Genomic DNA, 10,503 nt, shown 5'->3' on the forward strand with positions numbered 1-10,503 from the left:
ACGCTTTTTTCCTCTGACATCTTTCTATGGCCCTACTTAACACAACTGCGCGGTATGAAACACGTCAGACAGCATTTGACCCAATGATAGGTCGTATTGGCAAACTAGATAGTTTCAAACATTTCGGTTGAGCATCACTGAAGAGACATTATTTGTCGAAATGCGCATCTGGTGCATCAAAATTGGTACCGTATAAGTTTTACATTATGACCCCTGGGTCGAGGCCTCTGCTGGTGGACTGTTAGTCCCCGAGGGTCTCTACAGCCCAGTAGCTAAGTACTTCGTTACTAGCTTGAAAATACGGATGTATATTTAATTGCTGTTATAAAATTTAGAAATTCATTTCAAAATTAAGGATTATCTCCCCCATGCATAGCTCTTATCCTTAGACGAATTTGACTGCACTTTTTTGGCACGCTGTTTTTGGCTATAATAGCTCTAAAACTTCATTGTTATTTCGGATTTCAAACATTTCGGTTGAGCATCACTGAAGAGACATTATTTGTCGAAATGCGCATCTGGTGCATCAAAATTGGTACCGTATAAGTTTTACACATAGTTAAATTTGCGAAATGCTGACTTTAAACGAGACTGTTGGAACCCCTGCACCATCAACTAGTTTGTCAGTAGCTTGTCTCAATTTAAAAACTGACCATACGTAGAACAAGCTTTTAACAAGGGGTTACCCAACCATGAAGCATGGACTTGGGGTGTACCAAGTGATTTACTTATGCCTGCTAACCATCCTGGGGCATAGGCCGCTGACAAAAGATCTCCAGGTGTATCTATTCAGGGCCTTCTGTTCAATCTGTCGCTAGTTGTATCACATTTTCTTGGTGTCGGCATCGAGGTCTCGGCGCCACGTGTTTCTCGGCCGGCCTCTGTTTCTCTTTTTGGGGGATTCCAGGTCAACGCCTGTTTTGTGATGTTTGACGCTGGCTTACAGAGTGTGTGACCAAACTCCCCGTCGAGGCCTCATTACGTCACAGTGCCTACGAATAGACCTCTCCTATGTGACGCACCACAATATACAGATTTGTATATTGTGAGTCCGCGATTATCACGCAGACAAATTACACTAAAGAAGTAGTTCGCAGTTAAAAGTCTAAAGATATTAATATTAAAAGCATTAATATAAAAGTATGGATTTTATTTTAAACATAAAATGATCAAAAGATCATTAAAAAGTAGGGATACTCTGTTCAAATTATTGTGTAAAGTAATGAATTTGATGTTTACGTTCTTGTTTTGAAAGTTGGTTACGTTTGACGTTATGTTTTTTCGTCATTCTACAGTGACGTCACAGTATACGCGGCCTAAGAAATCGCTATCCCATAATGCCTAAGTGGAAGAGTTTGGTTTGTGAGCAAACGAACTCTGGTGGAAGTTTGAGTGTGTGACCAATCTATCTCAACAGGTCGTCCTAGAATCTCGTCTTCTGTAGGGAGTTGGTTGATTCGCTGTCAAAGGTTTTTGTTGCTGATGGTTTTCGGCCAGCGGATTTAGAGTATCCTTTTTAGATAAAAATTTACAAAGTTCTGTGCCTTCTTGACTGTTGTCACTGTTGTCCTCCAGGTTTCAGCCCCGTAGAGATGACCTGACTTGACGTTTGAGTTGAATAACCTGATCTTGGTCTGCAGAATCAGCTCTTTGGAGTTCCATATGTCCTTCAGTTGTAGGAATGCTGCTCTGCCTTTTCCTATTCTAGCTTACACATCAGCATCAGTTCCGTCCAGCTTGTCGATGGCACTTCCCAAGTATGTGAAAGACTCCACCTTTTCTAGCATCTCCTCTCCCAGCTTGATTGGTTCCTTGCTGGTGGTGTTAACCTTGAGAATTTTGGTCTTCCCCTTGTTGATGTTTAGGCCTACTTGTGTTGAGGTGGATGCTGCTTTGTTGGTCTTCTCCTGCGTTTGTTGTCAGGTATGGGACAGTAGTGCCAGGTCATCTGCGAAGTAGAGTTGCTTGAAAGGTGTCCACTGGGTTCCTATTGTATTGGTCATTGCCATCTTCATAATCCAGTCAATAGAGAGCAGGAAGAGAAAAGGGGAGAGTAATCACCCTTCACAAACTCCGATTTTCACATCGAAGGCCTCTGTATGCTGGTCTACATGGACTACTCGACAGGTCATCCCTTCAGAAGAGTTTTTGATTATGCAAATTATCTTTCTTGGCACATCATAGTGTCGAAGTAGGTTCTAGAGGGTTTTCCTGTCCAGACTATCGAAAGCCTTCTCATAATCTACAAAGTTGAATTTCATTCCAAGGACTGCTGAACAATGATGCGAAGGGTAGCTATCTGATTTGTGCAGGATTTGTCTTTACGGAAGTCTGTTTGTTGGTGCCTTATGTGATCATCTACTTGGTCCTTAATTCTGTTCAGGATGACCCTGTTGAACACTTTCCCTGGTACGGACAGGAGTGTAATCCCTTGGTAGTTGGTACATTTGCTGAGGTCACCCTTCTTAGGTATCTTTATAATGTATCCCTCCTTCCAGTCTTTTGATGTCTTCCTCCTCCCAAATCTTTTCAAACAATGGGAACAGCATCTCTATGTTGGTTTGCAGGTCCGCCTTTAATGCTTCTCCTGGAATACTGTCTGGGCCTGCTGGTTTGCCGTTCTTCAACTGCTTCATTACCTTACTGATTTCCTGTCTGGTTGGCTAGTTGCTTTATATGGGGAGGTGTTCCTCTGCTGGTGGAATATGTCTGGTGGATTGGATGGTGTTGGTCTATTCAGCAGCTCGTAAATGTGTTGTTTCCATCTTTTGCGTTGCGTTGTTGCATTGTTGTTACTCTTCAATAAGTGTCTTTCCGTCTTTAATTTTCAGTGGCCGTTCTGGCTTGCTATACTTTACGGACAGTTTCTTTGTGGCGTTGTACAAATCCTTCATGCTTCTGTTTTTCGCTCCTTCTGATGCTAGACTGCCGATGTAATTTCTCTTATCATCTCTAATGGTTTTATTTACTGTCCTATTTGTTTGAGTGTATTCCTCTTGTGCTCTTTTTCAGCTCTGGTTCTACTGTCATTGACAACCAAGTGATTTGATATGGGCAAAAATCTTTTGTTTAAGGTGTGAAACAAGTACTAACAATATCTTTTAACGCTTTTATATATTTCTATTGAATGACATTTACAATATAGAATTATATTTTTAGTTCTTTAGGTCAAGAATCCGAAAATCTAAAGGACCTCGTTGAACTAAAGAATATTGTCTACAGACGACGTCAACCTCCAAATCTAAAAAAAATGCTAAAGAAATCCAGATTTGCATCTGATGAACAAAAACCTATGATAGTTTCCAAATGTATGGATTCCCGTTGCAACACCTCTCCATATGTAAAAACAGGAGATTTATTTACATTTAGATGTGGCAAAACTATACATACTAATATGTCATGCAAATTCAGAGAATTTAATATATTGCATGTTTTGTACTTCCTGCGGAGAAAATTATATAGGCCAGACCGGATCAAAATTAACCGACCGTGTGAGAGTCCACAAACAACAAATACGGAACCCGTCCATCAGGAATACACCCTGCAGTGAACATTTCGATTTATGCACCAATGGAAACTTTTTGATATTTCCGTTTTATATTGTTTTAGAAAATAATGAACACTTACGGAGAGCAAAAGAGGACTTCTTCGTAAAGTTATTCAAACCTAAATTGAATGTAAATTGATTATCATAACTTAGATGTTACATTTGTATATTTCAAATCATTGCTTTATTTTTTGGCGCCTTATTGACTTTAACTTTAACTTGCGCCAATTTAGTATGCTGCCTTTTTGAGGCCACAATAACGACGTCTTACATGTAACTACATAGCTGCAACAATGTAGCCCTCTCCGATTTTTAAATAAAAATTGGGAGGAGAGGGCTACAACTCCTTAGGATCTCCGTAATGGAGCAACTGCGGGAGAGATTCACTCCCGCAACATTTTCGATCAGTCTAAACATTTGCTGACTTTCTTTACGTACATGAAATGATATTGTATATTTCTTAGTCAATACATAAATTTACAACCTGCAACTTACGATTTGTGAGGCTCTATTCTACCGTTTTCAACCATTTCGATATATTAAAAAACGAACAGCAGAGTGTAAATTCTTTCTGCAACCATATTATTTCCTTTATTCGTCGGAATGGCTCGAGTAACTACATTTTCCCGCTGATTGTTAATGTTTAGGTTTTTCATTAGATCCACCTACGGGATATCGCGATAACAAGCATGACGGAGTAGACGAAGGAGTTTGCATGCTGCACATGCACCGTGTACAATGCCACATGCGGGGACCGTGATCGGTGTAGCGCGGGGATGTGAATTCGAAGCGAAGAAAGTAGGTCAATAAGTATTCAAAGACTGATTGTGTTTAATCAAAATAAATCTAGATAGCCAAAAGTATTGCACGGAAGACAGTGGTTATTGGAAAGCTAACACTAGCAACTGGGAAGTTTAGAACTCTTTGGAAATACCCAAACACTTCAACAATATACAAGTAGGGTAGGCGCCGGGTATATTTTCGGTGTATTTAATGAGAAATCTCCACTCCTACTGCATAAACTCCAAAGTTTTTTTGACCAGAAACATTACCTTTGAATGGGACTCAATATTCGACTGAAAAAACCCAACACAAAATCATGATATGCCGAGTATTTGACTGAAAACCCTGTGTGGCGTAGGGGGGTGAAAATCTTGTGGCGTAAGGGGGCCGAGAATCCTTTTAACGTAAGCAAAGTTTCTCACTAAAATACACATCTTCAGCACAGCGAATATTGTCTTTATTCAAAATTATATGGAAAATTCTCAAATCATTTTGTTCAAAGGGAACCCAAGTAAAATCACAGTGTATGATTGACTGTTATCTATATGTTTAAACTTATGTGTGTTTTGCAGAGTAAAACTGATTGCATGTAGAGGATATGATGGAATCCCAACCAACCAAGCACATATATACGATTTGTGTGAGAAATATTATATGCGTCAAAATCAAACTTAAGGCATTTTTCACAGTGCAGCGCGAGATATTTCCCCCTGAATACAGGTGGCGCATGACACGTTGCGGTCCTATTCTCCACTCAAAGGTTCGTGCACTACGAGCACCAATCTAATTAAAATTAGATGTTAGATCCGCTCACATACTCGCTACACGTCATCTTTGTTGAAGTATACATGAAAAGATCCCCCGATGTCGCCATAGTTTAAAATTTAAACAAAACACGCGATAAATAAGTCACGATCGTGGGTGCCGCCATTTTTTCTCTTCCTTACGTAAACAATACATGGAATTGCGATATGAAGGGGGAAATTTAATTGGCTGTTGCAAATTTGACCTTTGACGTGACCCTCTATGGGATGTTAGATGTTTGTGTAGCGAGTATGTGAGCGGATCTAACATCTAATTCTAATTAGATTGTACGAGCACTAGACCTCTGTCAGCGGCTTTTTACAGAAATCTTGTAAAAGTTTCTAATAATTCAACATTTATGTTTTGGACAAAATATTTAGTCATATTATGAAATGCTTTTGGTGCAATTTGATGGGTGCTTACTGTAAATTGTTTAAAATCGCGGTTTTCTGATACTAAATTTGGAACTACTTCGTAATATGCGTATGAATGTAGGTCATTCACGTGGTAGAGATCACTGTAAACATGGAATCAAAAGTAAGGAAGGCTGTAAAACATTCCATAACACTTGTAAAATAAGAGACAAACAGTTTAATGGTAAAAATGTACTTATCAAAGTGCCAGTGCGCTATGAATGAGCCTGATGTATCACATGTTGCCAGAACTTTTAAAAGGAAAGGAAATGAGAATGGCTGTGTATATCATTTGATTGTATTGTCACGTGATTGCAAGTGTTGACAGAGATGTAAGGGAATCTTGCGTAACGCACCCTTTGGCGAGAGAATGCTTGCGGTCCATGTTAAAACAAACTCTGGCTGAGTTTGGTTGTGGTCCTCAATTCATTGCAGCATTATAAGGATTTACTATTTCTGATTGTACATGTAAATAAGTGCCAGTTAAGGAATAGTGTAATTACTGACAATTTGAAATGATATTGCTGACTCTGTACAATACTTTTAGTCATTGATTATATTTATGTGTCCCTTGTGTGATTTTTCGCAGTCCTAAAAAAAATATACCAGGGTAAGGATGTCATTAAAATATCAAGTTTTCATTATTATTTTTCAGAAATTACATGTACAAACAAAGCATGCAAGTATTATCTTGTAATCATTTCACACTGTGGACAAAAATATACATGTACATCAGGAGTCAATGACCGCAACATGTTAATTTTATCGAACACGCTTCTCTAATGCAATATTTTTGTTGAAATATGTTTACTTATGTGTAATTCGATCTTTTGAAAATCAATGTTAATGTAAATCAACTTACTCAAATGTACACAAAAATAATTATCAAACACGTAGCAATAGAAGGGAGTGCCAAAGGTTTTTTTTTTTGTTTTTGTTTTTTTTACTGTACATGCATAGTTAGTTAATTTTACGAACAAAGTTTGATCTATAAACTACCTCCATTAATAAAATAATATTTGAATTGTAAAATTTAAGGAACCGATCAATCTCTTGCCCTCCATCCCCCGCGATTTAGGATTTAAACTGGGTTTTGTTATATTTGTTTCGTTTTTGCTTTTCAAGAATTTTCAGACGCTTGTGAAGTGGACGTCCCTCGCCCCCCCCCCTCCCCCTCCCCACTTTTTTTGAAAAAAAAATCCTACGTGCCTGAAAACATATATATCATATGCTTTCATCTTGCTTTATTTCTGGATATTCGTGAAATTCTTGGTATTACATGTAATTGTATCATAACTTTGACAGAATTAAACCGTAGACATAACTGCCCCCCCCCCTTCCCCCCGTCATCCATACTTTTCTAAACAGTGTTTTTCATAACATCGAAGAACCTAACCTTGTTACTTTTAGAGATATGATGCAACCTATTAAAGCTCGAGATCAGCATAATAAAGATTTTATTACCGTAAGCTTTGTTCATACTACATGTATTTTATCTGAAGCTTAGGACCGCATCGATACGCACGCCCTCAATTTCCCGTGAAAGGGCAGTAACTGCAAAAAATATAGGAAATTCGTTGACATTTCGGTCATAAAGTTTCTTGAGAGCGATTTGCGCTTAATGGACCAAGAAGGATTCAGATTACATCTTTTTTGGAGTAATGCATTTAGGTAGTGATTCTAAATCCTCTTTATTTTTTAAAGCAGTGTTACTCGTTATGGTTTATTTTCACAGGCACCTTAAGTAAGGATACTACTCACCACCCCCACCCCCTGATGTTTTTGTGGCGACAATTTTCCGATATTTGTGGATTCCCTGTCTATCTCATCCTAATTTCTAGTTATGTAATCGTTTCATACTTTTTGTAAGCTTTAATACCAGTACAAGGTAAATATCTAAAGCTTACAAAAAAGTGTAACGATTGTACATAAATCAATATTAGGGTGAGATAGACAGGGAATCCACACATTTCAAAGATATTATGGTGCAAAAAATAAGGGGGGGGGGGGGGGGGGGGGCTAAGTAGTATCCATACCTCAGGTGTCTGTGTTTATTTAACCAAAGATTGTTTTTCTTTCTGGTCATTGCATTATCTGAAATTATCAATAGTTCATGTCAATTTCATTAAAATATGAAACTGTCTTAATCATCTGGTATTGTGGTATTTTAGAAAATGTTTTTAATGAAAATTTAATGGCATAGAAAGTCACACACATCATTATTGGTTTATCGTACGAATATCAGAGTAACTTTGAACAAGTTTGAATTTGATATTTATATATTCACTGTGTTCAAGATGAGGATTTTGGTAAGAAACTTTGCGAGTCTCGGTCCCCTTACGCCACAAGATTTTCACCCCCCTACGCCACACAGGGTTTTCAGTCAAATACTCGGCATATCATGATTTTGTGTTGGTTTTTTCAGTCGAATATTGAGTCCCATTCAAAGGTAATGTTTCTGGTCAAAAAAACTTTGGAGTTTATGCAGTAGGAGTGGAGATTTCTCATTAAATACACCGAAAAATATACCCGGCGCCTACCCTACTTGTATATTGTCGAAGTGTTTGGGTATTTCCAAAGAGTTCTAAACTCCCCAGTTGCTAGTGCTAGCTTGCCAATAACCACTGTCTTCCGTGCAATACTTTTGGCTATCTAGATTTATTTTGATTAAACACAATCAGTCTTTGAATACTTATTGACCCACTTTCTTCGCTTCGAATTCACATCCCCGCGCTACACCGATCACGGTCCCCGCATGTGGCATTGTACACGGTGACATGGTATTTAATGAAAAACACCTTCATTATACATGCCCGAGCACAATGTTGGTACTCTTTATGGTGTAAACAACCTTTGGGACTAATACACGGAGCTTGCTATCAGTTACTCATAAAATTATTTTGCACCATTACAGAAATCCTATGGAATAGTAGCCCAATCCCGAAAACGTCAGAATAAAAAAAAAATCGGATAAGGCTACATTATTGCAGCTACTAACTTCAACGTCATAACAAGTACATTGTACACTTTACTTGTACTAGTACCGGTATTTTGAAAGCGCTAAATGTAATAAAGTAATTAATAAAATGTGGATCATGTGTCATATATATATATATATATATATATATATATATATATATATATATATAAAAGCACTAAAGTTCCAACAACACCCGATACCTCAAAGTGTCGGATCCACAACATGGATACAAGGTCAAATACAAAAAAATATACAAAGCACTAAAATGACCAACGACACGAACAACGAGATTGTCAAATTTTCGGGACGACCCGTCCCTTCTTCAGGACAAACGAAAAGAATTACATAATGTGGTCAATATCAACAGAGCATAATAACAAAAACTACATAAACAAACAACAAAACATAAATTAAGAAATAAAAGAAAAGCAATGAAACAAGATTGAGAGGTATGCGAGTGGATCAAAATGATACAGATGGTCAAAACGATATAAAAGCACTAAAGTTCCAACAACACCCGATACCTCAAAGTGTCGGATCCACAACATGGATACAAGGTCAAATACAAAACATTATACAAAGCACTAAAATGACCAACGACACGAACAACGAGATTGTCAAATTTATATATATATATATATATGCACGATACTGTTGGTTATATTTAAACCTCAATCTATCAACACAACTCGCGTCTTTATCAAGAGACATATATTACATAAACAAATATTACTCATCACGTACAAAAGAAGACAAATTTAATAAGTTCACACGGCCTCATCACCAATACTCACCCAGTGATATATTCTCTGTTGTATGACTGATGGAACTCCATTTCATTTCGCTCGTTGTCAGGCTCTGACCTTCAATTCCTTATTTTAGCCTTAATGAGTGTCCCCAAAACATCATTAGAAATCATTAAAAGTGTAGATTTATATAGCTCTTTTTTTTCCATATTCTGGTCTCAAGATTGCGGCTTTAATTCGTTTAAAAAAGGGGGGGGGGTAAAGGCAAAAAAAAAAAAAAAAAAAAAAAAAAAAAAGAAAAAAGAATAGACCTTGAAAACTTGTGTATCACCAGTATACATGTATCATATTTAGACTTCTAAACCATGATAACACACTATTTTAAATATTCATAAGTACGGATTTACATAGCTCTCTATGTTTTAATATTAAAATTTCAGGATTGCGGCTTTGATTTCTTGACTTTGACAAAAAGAAAATAATGTGTTAACCTGAAAACTAATACAATATCTTTTCCTTAGACTATTCTCCCACTCATCTTTTGGATTGGTATATCAAGCGATATTAAGTCTTTTTTATTAATCTGTCGTGTCGATTTAGTGTTTCAATCGTGTTCTTGTAGTAATTATATAATTTTTCGTAGTCGGCACTGTTTACCAAATCCAAAATATTTTTTTTAACTTAACCACGCCAAATTATTATCTTCCCTTCATTTTCTTTCACATTCACGTTGTTTGGAAGTTTTCTCTCGTGTCTGATTTCTATAATTTTGAAAAAATCAAAAAAATCATCTGTTTTTATCCCTTACCGGGTGATGGCACAAACTCTAAACGCTGTGTCTGTAAATACGCTGACAACGAAACTATTTTTCTCAATTCAGTACATCAGTGTATCGTTCTTGTTAACAACGTCGAATATCAATAGTTTTCGTGGTGAGTGGTGTGCGATATTTGTTTATGTAATATATGTCTCTTGATAAAGATTATGGAGGTTTAAATAACCAAGAGCATTTTCAAAGTTGCAAAACAGTAGCTCTATGAAAAAATATTGGTACAGATCAGAGAGCTACAGATCCAAACCTTCTGAAAACCGATTTACGGCGCAGAAAATAAAATGCGCACGGTTGAGGCCCTATATTGCTACATTCTTGCATTGCTGTCTCATAAATTTAAAGAACAGCAATTGGGTAGCCAATCTGTGAAAATGGTGGAAGATATGAATTTTCTAGTC

The sequence above is a fragment of the Ostrea edulis genome, chromosome 9, assembly GCF_947568905.1.
Source record: "Ostrea edulis chromosome 9, xbOstEdul1.1, whole genome shotgun sequence".
Classification (NCBI taxonomy): domain Eukaryota; kingdom Metazoa; phylum Mollusca; class Bivalvia; order Ostreida; family Ostreidae; genus Ostrea; species Ostrea edulis.